We start from the raw sequence: 27,833 nt of genomic DNA, 5'->3' as shown, positions 1-27,833 counted from the left end.
GCCCCATCTCCCCCAAGGTACACAAACCCCTTTAATGGCACCATTTTGGGGTACATATATTCATTGATTAACCGCTATTAATCGTTTCTGGGGAATGGCAAAAACAGCAATACCACCGTAGTTTTACTACTTTTAAACAATAAAACCCTTAGTTTAATCCCTTAAGTTCCAGAGGTGTTTTTTTTTGTTTGTTTGTTTTTTGGGTTCGTTTTTGTTTTGCACTTCCCGCCTTCCCAGAGCCATAACTTTTTTGTTTTTCTGTTCACATAGCCACATAAGGGCTTATTTTTTGTGAGACAAGTTGTACTTCCCAACGCCACCATTTAATATTGCGTATGATGTAGTGGGAAGCAGGAAAAAAAATGTCAAATGGGGTGAAATTGCAAAACAAAAAGCAATTTCATCACAGTTATACTGTTTTTTTTTTTATTTACGACGTTCGATAAAACTGACCGGTTACTTTAATTCTACAGGTCAGTATGAATCTGGCGATGCCTGAAATATATATAGTTTTTCTTGCGTTTTGATAGTGATAAAAATTAAAAATAAAGTGGGGAAAAAAAGGGGTTTTTTTTTCACCATATTTTGACCCCTATAACTTTTTGTAATTGTGTGTACAGAGCTGTATGGGGGATATTTACAGGGCGTTCTGAACTTTTCATTGATAACATTCTGTGGTGTGTACGACTTTTTGATCACTTTTTATTAATTTTTTATTTTATTTTTTGAGAAAATGAAGCAACCAAAAACGGCGAATCGGCCATTTGGACACTTTTTTCCATTTTGCCGTTTGCTTTATGGGGAATATATTTTTATACTATGGGCGTTTTCGCACATGATGTGTTTTATTTTTTTGATTTTACATATCATTAAATTGCTATTATAGATACCAATGCACTTGCATTTGAATCTATGATGATTTCACTACTTTCCTATGGAGCCCTATTATAGGCAAGGGCTCCATAGGAAATACTATGCAGCAGCCTCCTGTCATTCATAAAGACAGGGGCTGCTGCATACACACTCCGGCTCCTCCAAATCGCCACATGGGGGAGCCGGAGCACAACCGAAAGCAAAAGCTTTCGGTTTTCAGCACCCTCAGATGCAGTGGTCAAGATTGAGTCGGGCATCTGAGGGGTTAAAATGTCCGCGATCAGCATTACTGCCGGTTGCGGATATTAGAAGATTTTTTTATATAAAAATTTAATTAATCATTTCCTTTTTTATTTTTTTTCCACTTATTAGTCCCACAAGGGGACTTTGACTTGGGATCCTTTGATCGCTTACATAGTACACTGTTGTCAGGATGATTCTGACAGACATTCTATTATGGAACGGCCTAATAGGGCATATTCACAGGGCAGACCTGAGTCCTTCATTGGACCCACAGCTGCCATGTACTAACATCAGCACCCTGTAGTCTCATAAGCAGGGTACCGATGGCTGACAAAGGCAGCCCCCTCCCTCTAAACCACTTGGATGCCACGGTTGCTATTGACCTTGGCCTCTAAGAGGTTAAATGGCCTAGGTCAGCACTTCTGCTGATCTGGGCCATTAAAGCAGGAGCCTAGTTCTCATAAGAGAACCACACATGCCAGCTTCATACTTCGGGCAGTACAATTACAGCGACATCAGATTTATATAGTTTTCTTGTGTTTACACACTGGGAAAATATTTATTTGTTCTTTGCATCGCAATATTCTGCCCTCATAACCTTTTTTATGGTTACGTATACAGAGCTGTGTGAGGGCTCATTTGTTGCAGAGCAACCTGTACTTTCTATTGACACCATTTTGGAAAGTGTTACTTTTTTTTTTCTCAAATCTTTATTTTAAATTTGACAATATCATCATCAATCAATAAGACAATTGCAGTGGTGTAAACATGAACATAAAAGTAAAAAATAGTAAAATAAAGTACAAAATAGTATAAAATAGTATACTCCATTCATTAAGATAACACACATATTTTGTCAGGTACAATTAAGGTCATTACATACATTGCAAATGAGACCACAGACGCCTCTCATATTATAGATGTATGGTAATCCAGCACTATTGTGCCCTTGTGTCATACATGAAATGTGCATTATGACTCATGAGCGAAATGGATATCCTACTATCCCAACCTATTCTACTTCTGTCAGCTTCCTTGCACTCCAGGAAGTAACCGAAAGAATCATTCACTCGCTAATCTCTCAGCCCCTATAATTCTTATACCAATCAGACCAACCCTCCCAGGCTAAAATAAATTTGTCGTGAGAGAGCGTCTCCCAACTGGTCAGTTCTTCTAACTGATAAATCTCTCTTACTTTGAACACCCATTCTCTCAGACTAGGTATCTCCTTGGACAACCAATATTTTGGAATAAGTAGCTTTGCTGCTGCTATCAGCTGAGCAGGTAAAGAATTCTTGGCCAATTTAAAATGTCTGTCAGGGATGTTGAGCAGGGCCACTAATGGATTGATGGGAGAACTGATCTTGCATATCTTCTGAACCTCTGTTGACACTGAATCCCAAAACTTTTTAATTTGAGGGCACGACCACCATATGTGATACATTGAGCCCGTGGTTTCCCCACACCTCCAGCAATCGGCTGAAATTGACGAAGAAATGGAATGCAACTTATCTTGAGTTTTATACCATCTCGTGACAATTTTAAAAGCGTTCTCCTGAATCTTGATGCATCTAGAATAACCATGAGAATGAGCTAGTATTCTTTTAACAATGACATCATCCAAAGCCATTCCCAGATCTTTACCCCACTGTTCTACAAATGAAGGTATAGAGTCTGAGCTAATCTCTAATATTTTATTATATAATGTCGAAATGACTCCCTTCCTGTGAATTGATTGATTCCATATTGCGTCATACCACGTAGGTGTGTAGTTACATGTGGAATGCAACAAATACCATTCACACACCTTCTGGAACTGCGAGTAATGGGTTGCAGCCCATGGGACGTGTTTGAACTTTTCTCTCAATGTTTGGATAGAAGGGACTATTCTGTTCTCTAAGATATCTCCGGCCGCTCTATCCCCTAATGATGCCCATAGCCCTGTATCATCTTGGAAGTTGGGTTGGTATAAATAAGGAATATATCCAATAGGGATAAAGGGAGATAGATAACTGGAGGGATGTAAATGTTTCCCCAATCTAAGCCAACTGTCCATCATACCCTTTAGTGAGCAGGGGATCTTTTTCCCGCGTAAGGACTTCTTATCAGGGTTCCATAATACTGCTAAATTGCATGGCCCTAAAATCTTTCTAGCAATCTGACAACCTAATTTAGTACCTCGGGGGTTTGTTACCTCTGAGTGGAGTCTCATTTGTATTGCTCCGTAATAACTGCTGATATCCGGCAATCCAAAGCCTCCCTTACGCCTGGGTAATGTCAGTCTCCGATATGCTAATCGGGGTCGCGCCTGATTCCAGATGAACGTGGAAAAAGTTTTCCTTACTTGCGCTAGATAGTGACTGGGTAGAGCTATAGGCAAAGTCTGCATCAAATACAAGAATTTCGGGAGAACATACGTTTTCAGTACATTCTTTCTCCCTAACCAAGTTAAAAAAGGGACTTTCAGATCTTTTAATTGGGTTTTAATGTCAGTTAGTAACTTGGGGTAGTTTTGCATAAACAGTTGATCAGGGTTTCTAGTTATATTTACTCCTAAGTAACATATACTATCCGGATGCCATTGAAATGGAAAATTGGCCTTAAGTTGAGCTATGGTAGTTTGGGAGATATTAATTCCTAAAGCCACACATTTGGATAGATTAATTTTAAAACTAGATAAACCCCCCAAAAACCTCGAACTGTTTCAGTAAGGCTGGGAAAGCTTGTGATGGATTGGACACCAACAGAAGCATATCATCAGCGAATGCTGCGACTTTATGGGTCTGAGAGCCTATGTTAAGCCCCTGTATATCCCTATCCTGTCTTATTGCTTGCAGGAAGGTCTCCAAACACAATATAAACAGAGTAGGCGACAACGGACAACCTTGTCGGGTTCCATTTCTTATTTCAAAATGGGGCGTGAGTTTTCCATTGATGCGTATCCTAGCCGTGGGGGAGGAGTACAGAGACAGCACAGCGGTCACAAATTGAGGAGGAAAGCCAAATCTATGTAAAGTGGCTTCCATGAACTTCCAATCTACCCTATCGAAAGCCTTTTCAGCATCTGTGCTTAGGAGAGTGAGCCCCTTCCCTTGCGACAGAGCGAATTGTTGAGCTTGTAGTACCCTGAATGTACTGTCTCTGCACTCTCTACCCCCCACAAACCCAGACTGATCAGAAGAAACCAATATCTTAAGCAAGGCCGCGATTCTATGTGCCAGTATCTTAGCCCAGAGTTTGATATCTGCATTAAGCAGTGATATTGGCCTATAACTAGCGGGCAGGGCCGGATCCTTGCCTGGTTTGGGTAATACCGTAATATGCGCCTCAAGAGATTGTCTAGGCAAAGGTGTTCCTTGTAAAAGGGCATTGAAGAGGGAGACCAGATGGGGGCCTAATATGGGAAAAAATTTCCTGTAATATGCTATTGTTAAACCATCTGGTCCCGGGCTCTTACCTTTGGGAATAGTTTTTAGCACTTTCTCCACTTCATTTAATGTTATTGGCGCGGTCAACGCTTCTTTGTCCGTTTCAGATAGCATGGGTAGCTTAAGATTATTCAAATAGGCTTTTATCTTATTACAGTTTTCTGCTGAAAACTCTCTTGACTCATCTTTTCTTATGTTATACAAATCATGATAGAAACTTGTGAACACTTCAGATATTTCCTTGTCATCTGTAGTAAGGGTACCATCTGCTGTTTTCATCTGTTTAATAAATGACTGTTCTGCTCTCTTTTTGATCATTGCCGAGAGTATTTTGCTACCCCTATTCCCATGTACGTAATGTTTTTGTTTGATTCTTAGATACGCATTAGCGGATCGTATATTAAGCAGGGACTTCAAATCTTGTCTGAGGGTTACTAGTGCATCAAATTCCTTCACTGCCAATGACCTTTTATGCAATTTTTCTAGCTGAGAGATCCTGGACAATAAGTCCACCACCTGTTGCGTGCGTTCTCTCCTGAGATGCGAACCTAAAGCAATAAATTCACCTCTAATCACCGCCTTATGCGCTTCCCAGACGATCGCGGGTGTCGTCTCCGGATTCACATTTATCTCAAAATAATCTCTCAGTTTGTTTGAGATACCATCAACTTGTGCTTTTTTATCTAGCAGCGTGTGGTTCAGCCTCCACGACCACTCTCTCCCAACTACCTCCGGAAGCGCAATGGCACAGTGCATCATGGCATGGTCAGAGATCGTTATGCTGTCAATATTTGCTGACTTGACTAGGGTTAGTTGCTGTTCAGGAATAAACAGGTAATCAAGTCTTTGATATGACTTGTGAGGATTTGAGTAAAAGGTATAATCCTTTTTGTCTCCGTGCAATGAACGCCATACGTCCACAACGTGTAGGTCATTCAGACGCGTTTTCAGAGCTTTAAGAGCCCTGAATGAGACAGCCGATCTCTTTGATGAAGAATCTAATAGTGGGTTTAAGGTTAGGTTCAGGTCGCCTCCTATCAATATCCACCCAAAAGAGAAAGCAGCAATCTTGTCCAGAATCTCCAACAGCCAACTCACTGGTTTCACGTTAGGTGCATATAAATTGCATAATGTAATTTTTGTGTGTCCTATCTCACAGTTCACTAGTATGAACCTGCCCTCTGGATCTATCAGTTGGGAATGAAACGTGAAAGGTAATCCCTTTTTCAGCCCTATACTAACTCCTTTGGAAGCTGGTTTATCTGAGCATGCATGATACCAATGGAGAAACGAAGAACTGCTCAAGTTGGGTATACCCCGGGACGTAAAATGAGTCTCCTGTAACATTATTATGTCGATTGCAGCATTTTTTATTATTCGGAACGTACGACTCCTTTTGACAGGGCCATTACAGCCATGTACGTTAAAAGTAGCTATATTAAGTGCTAATGGCGCCATTTTATCTTTGTATTCGGGATTATGCGGCTAAATTGCAGTGCATGTGACCTGTGTGACCTAGAATGGAGTAAAACAGTAAATACTTGAAAAAGGTTAACCAACAATAAACCAAATAGGAACCTCATGACAATTCCAATAACTGCCTTGTCCAAGGCGTAATTCCTTTCGGTGGTTGGGGGGGGGGGGGGGTGATCAGTTGACAATAGTATATCCTGATCGGCCTAGTTCCCCTCTCAGCTCGATTTGAATGGCTACATGTCAGTAGCGATGAACCACCTCATGTCTATCCTCCAACCCCTCTCAAACTTCTTGAATCAGACCCAGCCCAAAGAAGTAAAATTAGCTTATACTTGTAAGACATTTTCACCTGGCATCAATGACATCATAAAGCCTAGTAAGTGTATAACCGAATACTGAACTAGCACATAACGGTAAAGTGATGTATCTGCATAATGGTTGTTCAAGCAAGAAAATGAACAGCATGACAACGAGTAAGGCAAAGGCAAATAAAGCAAATAAAGCAAACCAGCAGCTTTCTATCTCATGGTCCAGTGTCCATTCCTCTGGTCACCGCCTTCCTGTTTCGGCCTGTTCTCTGTTGCTTTGGTTTTGACCACGGCGATAATTTTGGTAAGGGTGGTAACTCTTCCTCAGATGCCACAGGTAACCATGATGGAACTTCAACAGGCGATATGTCCGTCATTTCCCAAAACGGTATCAGATCTGCCGGAGTGCGGACTGTAAAACGACGGTTCCCTGCAGATATCAATATACCAAAAGGGAATAACCATCGGTATGGGATCTTTGAGGAACGTAGGAGGTCTGTCAGCGGTTTCAGTAACCTTCTTTTCTGCAGTGTGGAGGCCGCCAAATCTTGGAAGATCTGTATACTCCTCCCTTGTAGTGTTAGCTCTCCTTTTTCCCGCGCCTTGAGTAGTATATCCTCTGTATCCCTGTAGCTTAGTAAACCACAAATGATGTCTCTGGGATTTTCAGAGTGTCCCGGCTTGGGCCTCAGCGCCCTATGGACTCTCTCAATTGCAATGCCCTTGGCTCGTTCTGAACCTAGTATAGAAGTGAATAGTGTGTCCATAACTACGAACAGATTCTCACTGGCGTCTGCTTCAGGGAGCCCCCTGATTCTTATGTTGCGCCTTCTGTTCCTGTTTTCCTGGTCCTCCATCTGGAGTAGCAGGCTGTTCATGGCTCTAGTGTGTGAGCCTAAAGAGCTTTTAACTGCCGTATTAAAGACAACTATGGTGTCTTGGGCTTGCTCAAGGGATTCCACTCTGTCCCCAATATGGCGTACCTCTTCCTTTATGGTAGTTAGATCGGCCGCGATTGGAGCCAGGGCCTTTTGCAGAGCACTCTCCAAAAAATCTCTGGTGAGAGCCGCCGGGTCTCCCCCTGCGTGCGATCTGCTCACCTCACAAGCTTCGTCCAGTGCTGCTGCTCCACAAGCGTCTCCGGCCGCCTCTTCCTCCTCGCTGCGCTTCGGCGCCATTTTGCTTGTGCGTGCTGGTGTCTGAGGAGCCGGTTTTTGGAGATACTTCTCCATGTCTGTGCGCTGCGGGATTTCACCCCTCTGCTCTCCGGTGATTCTGTAAGACTCCTTCGGCTGAATCTTCATCTTTTCATTCCGGTGGTGCGTAGAAAAGTGCTGAGACGGGATCTAGTGGCAGGAGCTCTGTTCTCAAGCTGCCGCCATCGAGCTCGGTCAGGCCACGCCCCCCGAAAGTGTTACTTTTTGATCAAATCTTTTTGAGAAGTGAAGCAACGAAAAAATGGAATCAGCCATTTTGGCTTTTTTTCCCCAATACGGTGTTTATTGTGCGGGATAAATACATTTATATTTTAATAGTATTGTCGTTTTGGGATGCGGAGGTCCAAATGATCGATTTTTTGTTTATTTTTAATATGGGGAAAGGGGGTATCTGAATTATTATTTTTTTTACTGTTTTATACATCTAAAAAACTTAGGAAGTTGATACAAGTAACTTACTAATGTATTGTGGTTGTTCATATTGTTTCCTTTGCTGGCTGGATTCATTCTTCCATCACATTATACACTGCTCATTTCCATGGTTATGACCACCCTGAAATCCAGAAGTGGTGGTCGTGCTTGCATACTATAGGAAAAAGCACTTGCCTATGTGCACTCCCACAGTCTCGGCCACCAGAGAAGCTAGCAATTTTTATTATAATGTGCAAGCACGACCACCACGGATGGAATGCAAAGTGGTCGTTACCATGGAAATGAGCAGTGTATAATGTGATGGAAAAAATTAATCAAGCCAGCAAAGGAAGCAATATGAAAATTAATAATAATACAATAGTAAGCGGGTTGTATTAACTTTCTCTATATGATAAATGCCACATGCATATCAATACCTGTGGTAGAAAAAAATATAAACAATGCAACAGAACTCTACAAACACAAATAATAAAGTACAATCGTGCCATACTCTGTAAAGAAACTGTAAAATGCTAATGCTGCGTTATGAATGTGAGATTCTTGGCAAATACATTTTGTACAAAATTATTTGTGCCTGTCTGCCGGTGTCAAGGCAATCTCATTAAGACGGGAACCTAACACTAAATACCACATTCATTACATTCAGGGAATGCAAGCATGTGGTAGGCATGATAGCTGCTAGCAGCCTCCAGGCCACCACCAAACAGCAGGAGGGAAAAAAAAAAAAAAAAAAAAAAAAAAAAAAAAAAAAAAAAAAAGCACAAAAATATGAAAAATGACCTGGCCTTTAATGAATAAATAAAAAATAAAAAAAATCTGTCAGGTAAACTAAAGAACTTTTGCATACTTCAAGCAAGATGGAACACAAACCACCCTTTTAAGGCCTCTTTCACACAGGAGTCGCATGTGAGGGCCGGACAAGATGCGGATGCGTTGCGGGAAAAACACGTGATTTTTCAGCGCAAGTGCAAAGCACATCACTCCAAGTAGAGCAGGGATATGAAGATTACATTGGGTCAAACGTTCATATTACAAATAGTTTGTGTGCCATAAATGGTGCATGTATATGGTCTTGGCTGAAAGTCTTGGCACCCCTAAAATTTTTCCAGAAAATGATTGCAGTTACACATTTTGTTATACACATGTGTATTTCCTTTCTGTGTATTGGAACTAGGGTTGCACTAGGTATCAAAACTATCGATACCCAATCGATACTTTTGCACCCGGATCAATTTGATACTGGGTTTTACAATTTACCGATACTAGGCTGCGCTACTGCGCAGCCTAGTAACAGTTAGTGAACGTGGCACACATGCGCCATGTTCTCCTCAGCAGCACAGTGGAGAAGGAGGCAGTCCCTCTCCACTGTGACATGACCGCCACTGCCACCAATGAGACAGTACTGATGAGGAGGTGAGGGGCTGTGGCCACTCTTCACCCCCAATGAATATAATTTATCCCTAAATACAAATGTAGGCTGCGGGTGCCAGCCGTATCACATACCCGGCCTCTATGACAGGGCACAATGATCCGCAGAATCATGGCAATTAACCCCTAACGTGCCGCAACTGAGGGGTTAAATTGACAGGGATCACACTGCCCTGTCATAGTGGCTGTGTATGTGATACGGCCGGCACCCACAGCCTACACTTGTAATAAAGGTTTTATAATCTTCATTGGTGGCACAATGCAACCCCCAACCCCAGTATTATAATAATTGGTGGCCCAGTGGCAACAGGGTCCCCTCCCCTCTGTATCTTGATTGGTGGTGCAGTGGCAGCTTCCAATCAAAGCCCCAGCGGGAGAGTCAAATTTTTTTTTTGTTACCTTGTCCACCAGAAAAATAGGATAGGACTGTCCTATTATGGGCTTTATTTTTTTTCGCGTGGTATCGAGTATTGCAATACTTTTTTATGGTATCGAAATTTAATCTAAATTTTGATATCGTGACAACCCTAATTGGAATAATAATAAAAAAATAAAATAAAATAAAAGATTATATAATAATTTCACACAAAACTCCAAAAATGGGTCAGACAAATTTATTGCCACTCTCAACTTAATATTTGGTTGCATACATGGTTGCATGGAAGAAATAACTGAAATCAAGTGCTTCCTCTATCCATCACGCTTCTTACACCTCTCAACTGGAATTTTGGACCACTCTTCTTTTGTAAACTGCTCCAGGTCTCGCATATTTGAAAGGTGCCTTCTCCCAATAGCAATTTTAAGATCTCTCCACAGGTGTCCAATGGGATTTAGATCTGGACTTGTTGCTGGCCACTCTCCAGTGCTTAGTTCCCATCCATTTGTGGGTGCTTCTTAATATGAGTGGGGTCATGTTGAGTATGTGTGGGGTCATTGTCCTGCTGGAGGACCCATGACCTAGGACACAAACCCAGCTTTCTGACACTGGGCCCTACATTGCAACTCAAAATCCTTTAGTAATCTTCAGATTTCATGATCCCTTGCACACAGCCAAGGCACCCAGTGTCAGAAGCGGCAAAACAACCCTGAAACATCTTTGAACCTCCACCATATTTGAATGTAGGTACTGTGTAGGCCTCAGCCCGTTTTCTGTAAACATACAGTTTCATTTAATTTCATATCAGTCGACGGATAGTTCGCACTGACACTGATACACCCTGAGCCTGCATGACACCTTGAATCTGTTTGGTACTTGACTGGGGCTGCTTATCCACCTTCTGGACTATCCTGCGTTGCAACCTTTTATCAATTTTTTGCTTCTGTCCACGTCAAGGGATATTAGCTACAGTGCCATGGGTTGTAAACTTCTTAATTAATGTTGCGCACCCTGGACAAAGGAACATCAAGATCGCTGGATATGGACTTGTCACCTTGAAACCATTGATATTTTTCCATAATTTTGCTTCTCAACTCCTCACAGTTCTCTTCTTTCTGTTCTCCATGCTTAGTGTGGCACACACAGACACACAATACAAATATTGATTCAACTTATCCCCTTTTTATCCGGTTTCAGGTGTGATTTTTATATTGCCCACACCTGTTACATGCCACAGATGAGTTTGAACAAGCATCATATGCTTGAAACAAAGTTGTTAAAGGATATTTTTTTTGTATTGGATTGTGGTGATTAATATCACCTTGGTGGCCCTATTTCAACTTTTCACTGTGTATTCAATTACCCCTTAATTCCACAGTTTTGTCCCCTGTACTGCCTACTTTTACGTGTGCTTAAAATAGACGGACCATGCCTAGCAACCCTATCTGTTGAAGGACAGAGGACACAGAAGCAGGCTGCGTGCAAGGTCACATTACTGACAGCCAGGGACTGTAAGTAAATGATTAAAGCCAGGTCCTCCCCAGCAGCTGATAACAGTGCCATGGCTGTGTGCACTTCTCCCTGTCCCTGCGCTTGGCAGACGCTCCCTCACTCAGTAGAGCTGGAGAAAGCAGAGTTGAAGCAGCGCACAACAGGGAAGGGAGATCTGCCATCTGCTCAGTGTATAAATGAAAGCAACATGTGGTAAGAGGACCCCTTTTAGGGGGGAGAGCTCTGGTTACTGACCCTTTTGGGGGGTATTGTTACTGGCTAGTGCATGTGAGGAGCTCAATGCATTGTGGGTAGTGAGGGCAGGTGGGATTAGCCTCAGGGTGAGGGCAGGGGCGGCCATCTTAACTGAATAGTGAAATTGCAGTATTATGCAGACTGGTTGCTAAGGGCTGAATCTTATTAAATATGGGGTAAGTCAGTCTAATAGTAACTGATTCTGGAATATCATGTTATTAGTAACTACATATATGAAAATTGAAATTAGGGTCTAAATATGACAGTTATCCTTTAACCCACAACTGTTTACCCAGCCAATAATTTTGTCCAGCCCATTTTTGGGAGTTTTGTGTGAAACTATGTCCAATTTGCCTTTTCAGTTTTTTTTTTCTGTTTTTCCAGTGCACACAAAGGAAATAAACATGTGTATAACAAAACGGGTAACTGCAATAATTTTCAGTGAGATATAATTTATTTTCTGGAAAAATTTCAGGGGTGCCAACACTGATCGACATGCTGTTATCATTGATTGGCACTTGTTACAAGGTAGAATATCTGCCAGTATAAAAGGGCCCTTACTGCATCTTCATAACAGCTGTGCATTAGATGAGAACAAGAAAGAGCTTACACAAAAATAAGGCTTTGAGCCTTTCTCTGGACAGCTTTCAGAAATGAAAAAGATTCACCATATGGGAGTCTAAAAAAGTTTCTTTTCTACTGTGGCATTAGAAGACATGGTCACTAAACTGCTGATATTTGAGAGGACTTAAAAGAAAGGAGCCGCAGCAGCTGGACACAAATAAAAGGGGCATGGTCAGTCCTTTACCGGGCAAAGAAATACAAAACACACGACAGAAGTTGCCTGATGTGAACTCATTTACACACATGATCTGTTTTTCTGGTTTGTGTAAAAGTCTATTGTTTATTGCAAGTACAGTATGATGTAATAGCTGATCAGAACATGATCAGTTTTTTTCTTTTTGTCCTTTACAATTTGTGTAGCCCACGAGTCTAGAAATATATTATGCATGTGGATTACTTTTACTCTTTTAACCCATTAAGGGCCGGAGTTTTTTTTTTTTTTTCGTTTTAGTCTTGTGCTCCCTGCCTTCCCAGAGCTATAACTTTTTTATTTTTCTGTACACATAGCCTTATGAGGGCTTGCTTTTTTTCGCGACAAGTTGTACTTTCCAACGCCACCATTTAATATTGCATATGATGTCGTGGGAAGCGGGGAAAGAAAATTCCAAATGGGGTGAACGCAATTCCACCACAGTTTTACAGGTTTTTTTTTTTTTTTTTTTTTTACAACGTTCGATGTGTGATAAAACTGATCGGTTACTTTTATTCTACAGGTCAGTACGAATCCGGCAATTCCTTATATGTATAGTTTTCTTGGGTTTTGATTTAAAAAAAAAAAAAAAAGAAGTGGAAAAAAAAAATCAGTTTTATTTTTTTCTTGCTATATTTTGACCCCTATAACTTCTTTGTAATTATGTGTACGGAGCCGTATGGGGGCTAATTTTTTGCGGGCCGATCTGAACTTTTTATTGATACCTATCTGGGGTGTGTATCACTTTTTATTTATTTTTTTCTGAAAATTAAGTGACCAAAAATAGTGAATCGGCCATTTGGACTTTTTTTTCCGTTTTGCTGTTTGCCGTATAGGGAATATATTTTTATAGTTTTATATTATGTGTGTTTTCGCACATCGCGACACAAATGATGTGTATTTTTTATTTTTTTAGTTCTTTTATTTTGGGAAAAGTGGGGTGATTTGACTTTTTATTTTTTAACTTATTTTGTATTTTTTACACTTTTTTTTTATAGTTCCTACACTAGATTGGTATCATCATAGACTCCAATGCACTTGCATTGGAACCTATGACCATTTTACTAGTTTCCTATGGAGCCCTATTATAGGCAAGGGCTCCATAGAAAATACTATGCAGCAGCCTCCTGTCACTAATAAAGACAGGGGCTGCTGCATACATGCTCTGGCTACTCCAATCGTCACACAGGGGAGTCGGAGCACAACTGAAAGTGCGCACTTTCGCCTTCGGCACGCTCAGATGCCTTGGTCAGGATTGACCACAACATCCGAGGGGTTAAATGTCCATGATCGGCATTATTGCCGCTTGCGGACATGAGCCGTGGGTGTCTGCTTGAAGAAGCAGGCGGCCACCCACGGCTATGGCTCCCGCAGTGGGCGCCATCTTTAAACACCCGCCCAGCGCCGTACATGTATGGCGCTGGGCATGAAGGGGTTAAGGTTATTATTTACCAAACAACGAAACGCACTGCACCCGCACTGAATCCTGACCCATTCATTTCTATGGGGCTGTGCACACGAGCGGTGATTTTCACGCATCACTTGTGCGTTGCGTGAAAATCGCAGCATGCTCCTCTTTGTGCGTTTTTCACGTAACGCAGGCCCTATAGAAATGAATGGGGTTGCGTGAAAATCGCATGCATACGCAAGCAAGTGCGGATGCGGTGCGATTTTCACTCATGGGTTCTAGGTGACAGTCTATTCACTGTATTATTTTCCCTTATAACATGGTTATAAGGGAAAATAATAGCATTCTAAATACAGAATGCTTAGTATAATAGTGCTGGAAGGGTTAAAAATAATAAAGTTAACTCACCTTCTCCTCTTGTTCGCGTAGATCCCGGTCTGTTCTTTAGCTGTGGGCTAAAGGACCTGTGGTGATGTCAGATCACATGCTCCATCACCATGGTGATGGACCATGTGATTGGAGCATGTGATCTGACATCACCTCAGGTCATTCAGCCCACAGCTAAAGAACAGACCGGGATCTACGCGAACAAGAGGAGAAGGTGAGTTAACTTTTATATTATTTTTAACCCTTCCAGCACTATTATACTAAGCATTCTGTATTCAGAATGCTATTATTTTCCCTTATAACCATGTTATAAGGGAAAATAATACAATCTTCAGAACATCAATCCCAAGCCCGAACTTCTGTGAAGAAGTTCGGGTCTGGGTACCAAACATGCGCGATTTTTCTCACGCGAGTGCAAAACGCATGACAATGTTTTGCACTCGCGCGGAAAAATCGCGCATTTTCCCGCAACGCACCCGCCTCTTATCCGGGCAAAAAACATGACGCCCGTGTGAAAGAGGCCTTAAATATCAGATACATTAACATAACTTAAATGCCCATGAAAAGTACTTAGGGAGATGTCAACATTTTGCGTGAAAAAGAATGTAGATTAAAGTGACACTGATGCACGGTGATTCTTTACTATGAAAATCAAATGTTAGTCAGCGCCTCAAAATAAAGTGAAATAAATGGTCAGGTGGAAATTTGCTGTGGCTGCAGTGAAAAGACAAACCAGGCGATTTTATGTTTATTTTCTTTTACTCCGAGACTTCCCAAAGCCATAAAACTTTATTTTTCCATTTGAGGGCTTGTTTTTCTCTGGACAAGTTGTTCTTTCTAATGGTACCATTTATAGTTGCACCCAATGTAGTGGGAAGTGGAAAAAAATTCCGAAAGGGGTGGAATTAGTAAAAAATAAATAAAAAAAAAATAAAAGTTTTCTGGATTTTGTTTTTACAGCATTTTCATTCTACGTGTCAATTTGATTAAAACAATACCCCACATATGGATAGTTTTTCTAGCGTTTGGAAAAAACGCTTTATGTGTACATAATTTGTGTGTTAGGGCTCATTTTTTGTAGAGCGATCTGTACGTTTCAGTCATACCATTTTGGAGTGTTGTGAAGCAACCTAAAAACAGCAAGTCTACCATTTTGCCATTTGCCGTAGAGGATAAATATTTTTATAGTTTAATAGTATGGGCATTTTCACACACAGCAATGCTCCTGTTGTTTATTTTTTTTTAATTGTTCAAGTATTTTACATTAATTTAGGGGACAGGGGAGGGGATATTCATTTTTTTGTTTGTTTTTAATATTTTTAAAAACTTTTATCTCCCCAATCTTTTTAATAGTTCCCCCTAGGAAAAACTTGAACATTCTCTCAGACTCCAATGCACTAGCTTTGGAGTCTATTAGAATTTCACTGTGTACCTATAGGAACTTACCTGTATGTGTGGCAGCCTCGGATCATTCATGAGGACTCAGGCTGCCGCACACACTTTCTGGCTACCCCAATCCTCTCTGGGGGAACCAGTGGACAGCCTGGAGTGTGTTTATTCTCCAAATCAGCCATTCAATGATAAGAATACCTGATTCTATAAAATATCAAACTCTAATTAACACTCTCTCAATATCTTCCTGCAATGTTTCATTCATTTATCTGACGCTAGAAAACCCATCTGCAGAAATTACTAAATTATTCCATCATGTCAGCAGAACTACAACCCTAAAGTTTTTACTTGATAGCAAGCCACGAAAACTGTAAAGCAATACTATACTGTAAATAAATACAGATACTGTGGCCGATAAAGAAGGCTTTTGCTCCAAGTGCACAATTTTATTGTTTACTTACTGGAAGTGCTTAGGTTTTGAAAACGAAAGCCAATCAAGTTTCATTTTAACATTCAAAGCCATTTTTCTTAAATAGATGGAAGTCAGTTTTTCCTATATCAGTGTTACACGTTATCCCATTATGATTAAATTACACATCCCATCTAATCCACACTGCCAAACCTAATATTAGAATTAATTACAGTATACTAACACACACCATATGTGGAATTTCAGATCCCTGGCATGGTGCATAATACTGAAGGGTACTGGGTAATCTCCTATGAAATTCCAGGATTACCTTATCTCTCTTACTTTAACATATGCTATGCACACATATATATACACTGTATAGATTTTCTTTCAATAAGTAAAATAAATACTAAAAGGAAAATATAAAAGAGGGTATTTTGCAGTGTTCATTGAGTATTCTTTGTACTGGGGCTTATTGCTTCCTATATGCCAAGGAACAGAGCTCTAAAAATGAAATTGCTTGGTCGAAATATATTCTTCACATGCTTTAAGCCATCTCACTATTTTTGGTTTTAGTCCTGACCTTTTATCATCATTTCATGCTTCTCAGCCATGTCTTCATATGTCTATTTAAACAGTATTCTTACATAATCAATATCCATGCCTTTTAACCATATTCTTATATCATTTCTGCACTTAACTACGTGCTTATTTAATGTCATGCCCCTTTACACTCCTCAATTCCTTATCATCATTTCCATACTTTAAAAATGTGTCTCTTTACACTTATTTAGGTAATTTTTCTGAATAAACTGCCGTGTGTATACATGCGAGGATTACTGAATTTCTGTCATTTTTTTTTTTAGTTCTCCCTTCTGCGAGCTCTCTATTTTTTTTCTGAGCTAGTGGGTGGACCCTAGCTGGCTTCAGGTCTGCCCAGACACAGGACATGGAGAAACGGAATCCTCCCCCATCTCTCTGTAGAACACACTCAGAAGCAGCAGCAGTAATTCAGGATATTACACAGCAGAACTAAGCAGTTTAAATGTGAATCCAACAGTTAACGTACAACTGGAATTTCATTTTGTTAACCCTATCAGGACCCTATGATTTTCAGTTTTTGTTTTTTTACTCCCTGCCTTTCCAGAACCATAACTTTTGTATTTTTCTGTTCGTCTACAGTCAGGTCCATACATATTTGGGACATCAACACAATTCTAAGAATTTTCGCTCCATACACCACCACAATGGACTTGAAATGAAGCGAACTAGAGGTGCTTTAACTGCAGACTGTCAGCTTTAATTTGAGGGTATTTACATCCAAATCAGGAGAGCGGTGTAGGAATTACAACAGTTTGCATATGTGCCTCCCACTTGTTAAGGGACCAAAAGTAATGGGACAGAATAATCATCATAAATCAAAACTTTCACTTTTTAATACTTGGTTGCAAATCCTTTGCAGTCAATTACAGCCTGAAGTCTGGAACGCATAGACATCACCAGATGCTGGGTTTCAACCCTGGTGATGCTCTGCCAGGCCTCTACTGCAACGGTCTTCAGTTCCTGCTTGTTCTTGGGGCATTTTCCCTTCAGTTTTGTCTTCAGCTAGTGAAATGCATGCTCAATCGGATTCAGGTCAGGTGATTGACTCGGCCATTGCATAACATTTCAGTTCTTTCCCTTAAAAAACTCTTTGGTTGCTTCTGCAGTATGCTTTGGGTTATTGTCCATCTGCACTGTGAAGCACCATTCAATGAGTTCTGAAGCATTTGGCTGAATAGGAGCAGATAATATTGCCCGAAACACTTCAGCATTCATCCTGCTGCTTTTGTCAGCAGTCACGTCATCAATAAATACAAGAGAACCAGCTCCATTGGCAGCCATACATGCCCACGCTATGACACTACCACCACCATGCTTCACTGATGAGGTGGTATGCTTAGGATCATGAGCAGTTCCTTTCCTTCTTCATACTCTTCTCTTCCCATCACTCTGGTATAAGTTGATCTTGGCCTCATCTGTCCATAGGATGTTGTTCCAGAAACGTGAAGGCTTTTTTAGCTGTTGTTTGGCAAACTCTAATCTGGCCTTCTTGTTTTTGAGGCTCACCAATGGTTTACATCTTGTGGTGAACGCTCTGTATTCACTCTGGTGAAGTCTTCTCTTGATTGTTGACTTTGACACACATACACCTACCTCCTGGAGAGTGTTCTTGATCTGGCCAACTGTTGTGAAGGGCGTTTTCTTGAACAGGGAAAGAATTCTTCGGTCATCCACCACAGTTGTTTTCCGTGGTCTTCTGGGTCTTTTGGTGTTGCTGAGCTCACCGATGCGTTACTTCTTTTTAAGAATGTTTCAAACAGTTGTTTTGGCCACGCCTAATGTTTTTGCTATCTCTCTGATGGCTTTTTTTTTCTTCTTCTTCAATCTTATGATGGCTTGCTTCACTGATAGTGACAGCTCTTTGCATCTCATCTTGAGAGTTGACAGCAACAGATTCCAAATGCAAATAGCACACTTGAAATGAACTCTGGACCTTTTATCTGCTCATTGTAATTGGGATAATGAGGGAATAACACAAACCTGGCCATGGAACAGCTGAGAAGCCAATTGTCCCTTTACTTTTGGGACCTTAATTAGTGGAAGGCACATATGCAAACTGTTTTAATTTCTACACCGTTCACCTGATTTGGATGTAAATACCCTCAAATTAAAGCTGACAGTCTGCAGTTAAAGCACATCTAGTTCGTTTCATTTAAAATCCATTGTAGTGGTGTATAGAGCCAAAAATCTTTGACAAAATTCTATGACCCAATATTTATGGACCTGGCTGTAGCTATATGGGGGCTTGTTTTTTGCAGAACAAGTTGTACTTTTTAATGCATCATTTACTATTGCATGCAATGTAGTGGAAAGCTGGAAATACAATTCCAAATGGGGTGGAATTTGAAGAAAAATAAAATAAAAAAAAGCCATTCCACCACAATTTTTTCTGGGTTTTGTTGTTATAGTATTTTTGGCGAAAATGTTTTTTCCTTTTCATCACTAAATTCTGACCCCCATAACCTAGTTACATCTACAGAGCTGTATGTGATCTCATTTGTTGTGGCACAATCTGTAGGTTTTATTGATACAATTTTGGTGTGTATGACATTTTGATCACTTTTTATTACAATTTTTTGTGAAGTCAAGTGACAACAAAATGTAATGTTGGATAGGCCATTTTTATTTCTGTTACTGGGAATAATGTTTTAAGATTTTAATAGTACGGGTGTTTTGGGACATGGTCATGCCCCATGTGGTTTCATTTTTATTTATTTATTTTTTCTAGGGAAAGGGGGAGATTTGAATTTTTGGTGGCTATAACCATCAAACATTACATTGCTACTAGGGATGAGCAAAGCATGCATCAGATCCTAGATCCTAAGTCACTTCACTCAAAACCTCGGTTTAAGGCCCCATGCACACGGCCGTGTGCGGGCCGTGGAACCGCGGCCTGGATCCCTCCTGAGAGCAGGAGCGCACGGCGTCACTGGTTGCTATGACGCCGTGCGCTCCCTGCTGCCGGCACAGTACAGTAATACACTGGTATAGATCATACCAGTGTATTACTGTACTGCGGCGGCAGCAGGGAGCGCGCGGCGTCATAGCAACCAGTGACGCCGTGCGCACCTGCTCTCAGGAGGGATCCAGGCCGCGGTTCCACGGCCGTGTGCATGGGGCCTTATGCTGTAGGGAGATCCATCTCCGTACAGCATTAAAATGTATGGCTTCCGACAAGGTTAAGTGAGTTGTACCTAAGAACTGAAGCAGACTTCGGATCCAAGTTTTAAAATGTTTATCCAGTTTAAAAATCAAATACTGAAGTTATTTACCAAAGTCTCGCGAGACGGATCTCTGTACAGCATTAGACCGAAGTTTTGCAAAGCAACTTTGGATCTAGGATGCAAATCTTGCTTCGCTCATCCCTAATTGCTACTTGTATGCTGTAATGGATATCTATCCATTACACAACACAATATTCAGCATGTTCCAATGCAGTGCTGCCACCTGCAGGACTGCATTGGAATACACTAATAAAAAGCCTGAAAGCCTTGTACAGGCTCAGGCCAGTTATGAGTACGGGACACCTTCGCCAATCTCCGCCGCGTGGCTTCCAACCTTAGCTTTAGTATCAGAGGTGTTATCAATCTGAGGGGTTGCTGATTATAGACATTAACCCCGGACCTCTGACGTTTAAAACAGCAGAAACTAGGCGGTTATGGTGCCCGTTTGAAGGTGCCATCTTTACAGAACATACAGGTCCTTCTAAAAAAATTAGCATATTGTGATAAAGTTCATTATTTTCTGTAATGTACTGATAAACATTAGACTTTCATATATTTTAGATTCATTACACACAACTGAAGTAGTTCAAGCCTTTTATTGTTTTAATATTGATGATTTTGGCATACAGCTCATGAAAACCCCAAATTCCTATCTAAAAAAATTAGCATATTTCATCCGACCAATAAAATAAAAGTGTTTTTAATACAAAAAAAGTCAACCTTCAAATAATTATATTCAGTTATGCAATCAATACTTGGTCGGGAATCCTTTTGCAGAAATGACTGCTTCAATGCGGCGTGGTATGGAGGCAATCAGCCTGTGGCACTGCTGAGGTATTATGGAGGCCCAGGATGCTTCGATAGCAGCCTTAAGCTCATCCAGAGTGTTGGGTCTTGCGTCTCTCAACTTTCTCTTCCCAATATCCCACAGATTCTCTATGGGGTTCAGGTCAGGAGAGTTGGCAGGCCAATTGACCACAGTAATACCATGGTCAGTAAACCATTTACCAGTGGTTTTGGCACTGTGAGCAGGTGCCAGGTCGTGCTGAAAAATGAAATCTTTATCTCCATAAAGCTTTTCAGCAGATGGAAGCATGAAGTGCTCCAAAATCTCCTGATAGCTAGCTGCATTGACCCTGCCCTTGATAAAACACAGTAGACCAACACCAGCAGCTGACATGGCACCCCAGACCATCACTGACTGTGGGTACTTGACACTGGACTTCAGGCATTTTGGCATTTCCCTCTTCCCCAGTCTTCCTCCAGACTCTGGCACCTTGATTTCTGAATGACATGCAAAATTTGCTTTCATCAGAAAAAAGTACTTAAGACCACTGAGCAACAGTCCAGTGCTGCTTCTCTGTAGCCCAGGTCAGGCGCTTCTGCCGCTGTTTCAGGTTCAAAAATGGCTTGACCTGGGGAATGCGGCACCTGTAGCCCATTTCCTGCACACGCCTGTACACAGTGGCTCTGGATGTTTCTACTCCAGACTCAGTCCACTGCTTCCGCAGGTGCCCCAAGGTCTGGAATCGGTCCTTCTCCACAATCTTCCTCAGGGTCCGTCACCTCTTCCTGTTGTGCAGCGTTTTCTGCCACACTTTTTCCTTCCCACAGACTTCCCACTGAGGTGCCTTGATACAGCACTCTGGGAACAGCCTATTCGTTCAGAAATTTCTTTCTGTGTCTTACCCTCTTGCTTGAGGGTGTCAATGATGGCCTTCTGGACAGCAGTCAGGTCGGCAGTCTTACCCATGATTGCGGTTTTGAGTAATGGGAGTTTTTAAAAGCCTCAGGAATCTTTTGCAGATGTTTAGAGTTAAATTAGTTGATTCAGATGATTAGGTTAATAGCTCGTTTAGAGAACCTTTTCATGATATGCTAATTTTTTTAGATAGGAAATTTGGGTTTTCATGAGCTGTATGCCAAAATCATCAATATTAAAACAATAAAAGGCTTGAACTACTTCAGTTGTTTGTAATTAATCTAAAATATATGAAAGTCTAATGTTTATCAGTACATTACAGAAAATAATGAACTTTATCACAATATGCTATTTTTTTAGAAGGACCTGTATGTCCACTGTACAATGTTAATGTGTAGGGGAAGTGGGGAGATTTATCAAAACTGGTGCAAAGGAAAACTGGTTTAGTTGCCCACAGCAACTAATTAGATTAATACTTTCATTTTCTGAAGGGACACTGCAAAACAAAAGGAAGAATCAGATTAGATGATACAAGTCAGCTCTTTTTTTATGACAATTTTGAGAAATCTCCCCCAGTGCAGTGTGTTTTTTGCAATAGACTATACTAGGGAAATATGCTCATTTTTATTAGAAAACTAAATGTAAAGTGTCCCCTTAGCAACCCTCTGAGCGTTGCCAAGTAGAATCCAAAGAATTGCAATGAATGCTGAAGACGCCAGATAACTATATAATAAGCAAAGAGGTATATCCCAGGGAAAGAGAACCATCTTACATTGATACATTTAAAACATTTATCCAACAGAACATATCATTTTATTCTGCAGAGTTCCATATGGATTTGAAAGAAAAAAAACTCTGTGCACCTCAGTATGAAATCAGACGCTTAGAGATTTAAATGGGCCTCTAGGTTTTTATAGATGCCATATTACCAAGCTGTACAACCCAAAATAAAACTTGGGCCATAATATAGTCAGGTGAATGAGCTTTAAGACTTACCTGTGCAACAAGAGAACTGCAAACTTTGTGAATGTAAAAAAAAAGACAAGCAAAGAACATGGTAAAATGAATATGCTACTATGCAACGTACAGAAGATGTATCAGAAAATTTGAGGCAGCAACACAAGGTAGTAGCTGTGGCAGTACTCAAGTGACATTTTTTATAACAAAAGAGACCGTGTTATCTAACTTATGAGAAGGATTACATACCAGAAACTAAATTAGGCTTATAAACTGCAAACAACAAGCAGGCATACTTTTTCTGATGGTCTCTACTCTGAAGACAGCAAGACAAACCTCTGTTCATATGCAGGGCCACTTCACTCTGTGTAAAAAAATAAATAGAAAAGCAAAATTACAGAAATCAAATCAGAACAGTAATTAGATGATAGCAAAGAAGTCATTTTACAATTAGACCATCGTTTTATTTATATAACATGGCAGATCACAACTCAAAGCAGCAGAAGAAATCAATTAGTAAGGCTCCTTTCACATTAGCGAGTTTTCCGCGGGGGAGCAATGCGTGATGTGAACGCATAGCACCCACACTGAATCCTGACCCATACATTTCAATGTGTCTGTGTACATTGTGAAAAACGCAGCATGTTCTATATTCTGCGTTTTTCACGCAGCTCTGGCTCCATAGAAGTAAATGGGGCTTCAGTGAAAAACGCGACGCATCCGGAAGCAAGCGTGGATGCAATGTGTTGCTAAGAGATGTTGTTTGTAAACCTTCAGTTTCTTATCACACTCATGAAAACGCATTGCGGGTTTCGCTGAATGCACCTAGACCTAATCAGTCATGCTCGTGTGAAAGAGGCCTAATAGTTACTACTGCTGTCTATAGATATATATTTATTACACAAGGCCAAAAAAAGACATTTGTCCATCCAGTTCAGCCTGTCATCCTACAAGCTGATCCAGAGGAAGGCAAAAAAAAAAAAAATATTATATATACCACAGTACAGACCAAAAGTTTGGAGACACCTTCTCATTCAAAGAGTTTTCTTTATTTTCATGACTATGAAAATTGTAGATTCACACTAAAGGCATCAAAACTATGAATTAACACATGAGGAACTATATACATAACAAAAAAGTGTGATAGAGGTAGTCACCTGAAATGGTTTTCACTTCACAGGTGTGCCCTGTCACATTTGATAAGTGGGATTTCTTGCCTTATAAATGGGGTTGGGACCATCAGTTGCGTTGTGGAGAAGTCAGGTGGATACACAGCTGATAGTCCTACTGAATAGACTGTTAGAATTTGTATTATGGCAAGAAAAAAGCAGCTAAGTAAAGAAAAACGAGTGGCCATCATTACTTTAAGAAATGAAGGTCAGTCAGTCCGAAAAATTGGGAAAACTTTGAAAGTGTCCCCAAGTGCAGTCACCAAAACCATCAAGCGCTACAAAGAAACTGGCTCACATGCAGACTGCCCCAGGAAAGAAGACCAAGAGTCACCTCTGCTGCGGAGGATAATTTCATCCGAGTCACCAGCCTCAGAAATCGCAGGTTAACAGCAGCTCAGATTAGAGACCAGGTCAATGCCACACAGAGTTCTAGCAGCAGACACATCTCTAGAACAACTGTTAAGAGGAGACTGCGTGAATCAGGCCTTCATGGTAGAATATATGCTAGGAAACCACTGCTAAGGACAGGCAACAAGCAGAAGAGACTTGTTTGGGCTAAAGAACACAAGGAATGGACATTGGACCAGTGGAAATCTGTGCTTTGGTCTGACGAGTCCAAATTTGAGATCTTTGGTTCCAACCACCGTGTCTTTGTGCGACGCAGAAAAGGTGAACGGATGGACTCTACATGCCTGGTTCCCACCGTGAAGCATGGAGGAGGTGTGATGGTGTGGGGGTGCTTTGCTGGTGACACTGTTGGGGATTTATTCAAAATTGAAGGCATACTGAACCAGCATGGCTACCACAGCATCTTGCAGCGGCATGCTATTCCATCCGGTTTGCGTTTAGTTGGACCATCATTTATTTTTCAACAGGACAATGACCCCCAAACACACCTCCAGGCTGTGTAAGGGCTATTTGACCATGAAGGAGAGTGATGGGGTGCTGCGCCAGATGACCTGGCCTCCACAGTCACCGGACCTGAACCCAATCAAGATGGTTTGGGGTGAGCTGGACTGCAGAGTGAAGGCAAAAGGGCCAACAAGTGCTAAGCATCTCTGGGAACTCCTTCAAGACTGTTGGAAGACCATTTCAGGTGACTACCTCTTGAAGCGCATCAAGAGAATGCCAAGAGTGTGCAAAGCAGTAATCAAAGCAAAAGGTGGCTACTTTAAAGAACCTAGAATATGACATATGTTCAGTTGTTTCACACTTTTTTGTTATGTATATGATTCCACGTGTTAATTCATAGTTTTGATGCCTTCAGTGTGAATCTACAATTTTCATAGTCAAGAAAATAAAAATCTTTGAATGAGAAGGTGTGTCCAAACTTTTGGTCTGTACTAAATAAATAAATATATACACACACACACACACATATATATATATATATATAAAGTATGTGAACCCTTTGGAATGATATGGATTTCTGCACAAATTGGTCATAAAATGTGATCTGATCTTCATCTAAGTTACAACAATAGACAATCACAGTCTGCTTAAACTAATAACACACAAATAATTAAATGTTAACATGTTTTTATTGAACACACCATGTAAACATTCACTGTGCAGGTGGAAAAAGTATGTGAACTCTTGGATTTAATAACTGGTTGAACCTGCTTTGGCAGCAATAACTTCAACCAAACGTTTCCTGTAGTTTTAGATCAGACGTGCACAACGGTCAAGAGTAATTCTTGACCATTCCTCTTTACAGAACTGTTTAAAGGGGTTGTCCCATTTCAATGATCACTGTTTAATCTGCTAATGATATAACAGTGATCATTTTTGTAAATACAATGTATTAGCCAATTCCCTTCCTTTTTGATAAAATCCTTCCCCTCCTACCTCTGTGTTGTCATGTGTCTCCCCTAGATACGGCCAACTCTCCCTGCCGAATGCAGGCGCCGCGCCTGCGCAGATTAACCACATCATCCAGTGGCCGGCCTCTCCTCTCTTTCATGAACGCGCACGGCCGGCCGTTCATTTCCTTCTGCTGCTTCTGACACAGAGCCACGCATGCTCTGTTTACACTGCAGACTTGGGAGAGAGGGAGGAGGGGCTGGAGAGGAGTCAGATTACACTCTGCTCTGCCGGGTAGTGAAGGAACGTGCTCAGCGTCCTCCAGCTCTGTCCCTGATCAGACCTCACTATGTGTTCTGTCCCTCTGTCCCTGATCAGACCTCACTATGTGTTCTGTCCCTCTGTCCCTGATCAGACCTCACTATGTGTTCTGTCCCTCTGTCCCTGATCAAACCTCACTATGTGTTCTGTCCCTCTGTCCCTGATCAGACCTCACTATGTGTTCTGTCCCTCTGTCCCTGATCAGACCTCACTATGTGTTCTGTCCCTCTGTCCCTGATCAGACCTCACTATGTGTTCTGTCCCCTTGTCAGGTCACATAACAGCTGGCCCCACTGCTTCTCTGATAAGGTGGCCCCTGCTTTGCACTTCCTGACATTAGCATGGGCTGATGTCCAACTGCCCCACACAAGCTGCTAGTTGTATGAAATATAATGCAATGTGGCCCCAAGAGAAGTCAACAGGGCCACACTGCACCTCCACATGCCTCTGCTTTCATTGTGACAAGTTCTAGGGGAGAATACTGCTGGATAGAAGTGTCCTATAGTTGCACAATATGGCGGCACTTCTGTATCATAGTGCCATATAATGGCACCATATGGCAGCACACAGAGAACAGAACTTCAATAGAAGTCTATGGGGCTATACACTACCTCTGCATGCCTTGCATTATGGACTGTTCTAGGAGAGAATACTTCTGAATTATAGCTCAATATAAAACCATATGGCGGCACAAAGAGTACTTGAGACTTTACAAAGCAAGAATTTCCCATCCCCCATTCTGCTTTCTCTACACTGATAAATGCCCCGCCATCTCTCTGGTAAAAAAAATGCCCCGCCATCTCTCTGGTAAAAAAAATGCCCCGCCATCTCTCTGGTAAAAAAATGCCCCGCCATCTCTCTGGTAAAAAAATGCCCCGCCATCTCTCTGGTAAAAAAATGCCCCGCCATCTCTCTGGTAAAAAAATGCCCGCCATCTCTCTGGTAAAAAAAAATGCCCCGCCATCTCTCTGGTAAAAAAAATGCCCCGCCATCTCTCTGGTAAAAAAATGCCCCGCCATCTCTCTGGTAAAAAAATGCCCCGCCATCTCTCTGGTAAAAAAATGCCCGCCATCTCTCTGGTAGAAAAATGCCCGCCATCTCTCTGGTAAAAAAATGCCCCGCCATCTCTCTGGTAAAAAAAATGCCCCGCCATCTCTCTGGTAAAAAAAATGCCCCGCCATCTCTCTGGTAAAAAAAATGCCCCGCCATCTCTCTGGTAAAAAAATGCCCCGCCATCTCTCTGGTAAAAAAAATGCCCCGCCATCTCTCTGGTAAAAAAAATGCCCCGCCATCTCTCTGTTATGTTCCAATAGAAGTCTATGGGGCTATACACTACCTCTGCATGCTTCTAATTGCATTATGGACTGTTCTAGAAGAGAATCCTTCTGAATTATGGTGCAATATAAAACCATATGGCGGCACAAAGAGTGTACTTGAGAATTTACAAAGCAAGAATTTACCATTCCCCCTTCTGCTTTCTCTATACAGATAAATTCCTCGCCATCTCTCCGTTAGGGCTCATCTACATGAATGTGTGTTGGCCGTTCCATGCATTGGGGACCGTAAATTGTGGTACCCTATGTGCGGGCAACATCCTAGCAGCTGCCGCAGACGGCTCCCAGACCCATTCACTTGAATGGATCCGTGATCAGTCCGTTCTAGTAGTGCAAGCACAACTTTTTTGCAATGCGTAGGCACGGCCAGAAACCCCACAGAAGCACTATGAGGAGCTTCCGTGGGGTTTCGCTCAGTGCACCGCATCTCCCGGATTGCGGACCCATTGAAGTGAATGGGTCCGTGATGCGGGGCGCACAGACAGATGTAGCTGAGCTCTATATAAAGAGGTTCAGGGAAGAGAGGTGTAGCAGAGCTGATTCCCCAGCAGGGGGAGGGGCCTCAGACACTGCAGGATGCCAGACTGTGAGTCATACTTTTCACATGAACGAGCACACAGGACTCAGCTCTCAGTGTGATGTCATAAGGAGGTGTGGCCGCCTTCACTCTAGCTACCTAAGCCCGCCCAGCCTTATCTGCAGAAAAGCAGGAAGTTACCAGCAGAGTGACTGCAGCTCAGGCTGATTTAGCAAAGTGGGAAAACCCCTTTAAGTTCA

At 41.5% G+C, this 27,833-nt stretch overlaps 1 protein-coding gene across 4 annotated transcripts in view; it reads right to left on the bottom strand.

Moving 5' to 3' along the window:
• CUEDC1 (CUE domain containing 1) overlaps positions 1 to 27,833 on the bottom strand; it is a 222,985-nt gene that overhangs the window by 176,178 nt on the left and 18,974 nt on the right. Inside the window, exons 1-2 of one of the 4 annotated variants that reach the window (XM_044287417.1) lie at positions 25,447 to 25,585; positions 22,676 to 22,790 (exon numbers count right to left, since the gene is read on the bottom strand). The gene's annotated coding sequence lies outside the window, so the exon portion shown is untranslated. Of the gene's footprint in view, positions 1 to 22,675; positions 22,791 to 25,446; positions 25,586 to 27,833 lie in introns of those variants that run through there. The other 3 variants (XM_044287418.1, XM_044287415.1, XM_044287416.1) reach the window with 3 other exon arrangements.

The sequence above is a fragment of the Bufo gargarizans genome, chromosome 3, assembly GCF_014858855.1.
Source record: "Bufo gargarizans isolate SCDJY-AF-19 chromosome 3, ASM1485885v1, whole genome shotgun sequence".
NCBI lineage: Eukaryota > Metazoa > Chordata > Amphibia > Anura > Bufonidae > Bufo > Bufo gargarizans.
Note: the sequence above shows the minus strand (reverse complement) of the source record. Positions and strands in the feature narration are given on the sequence as shown.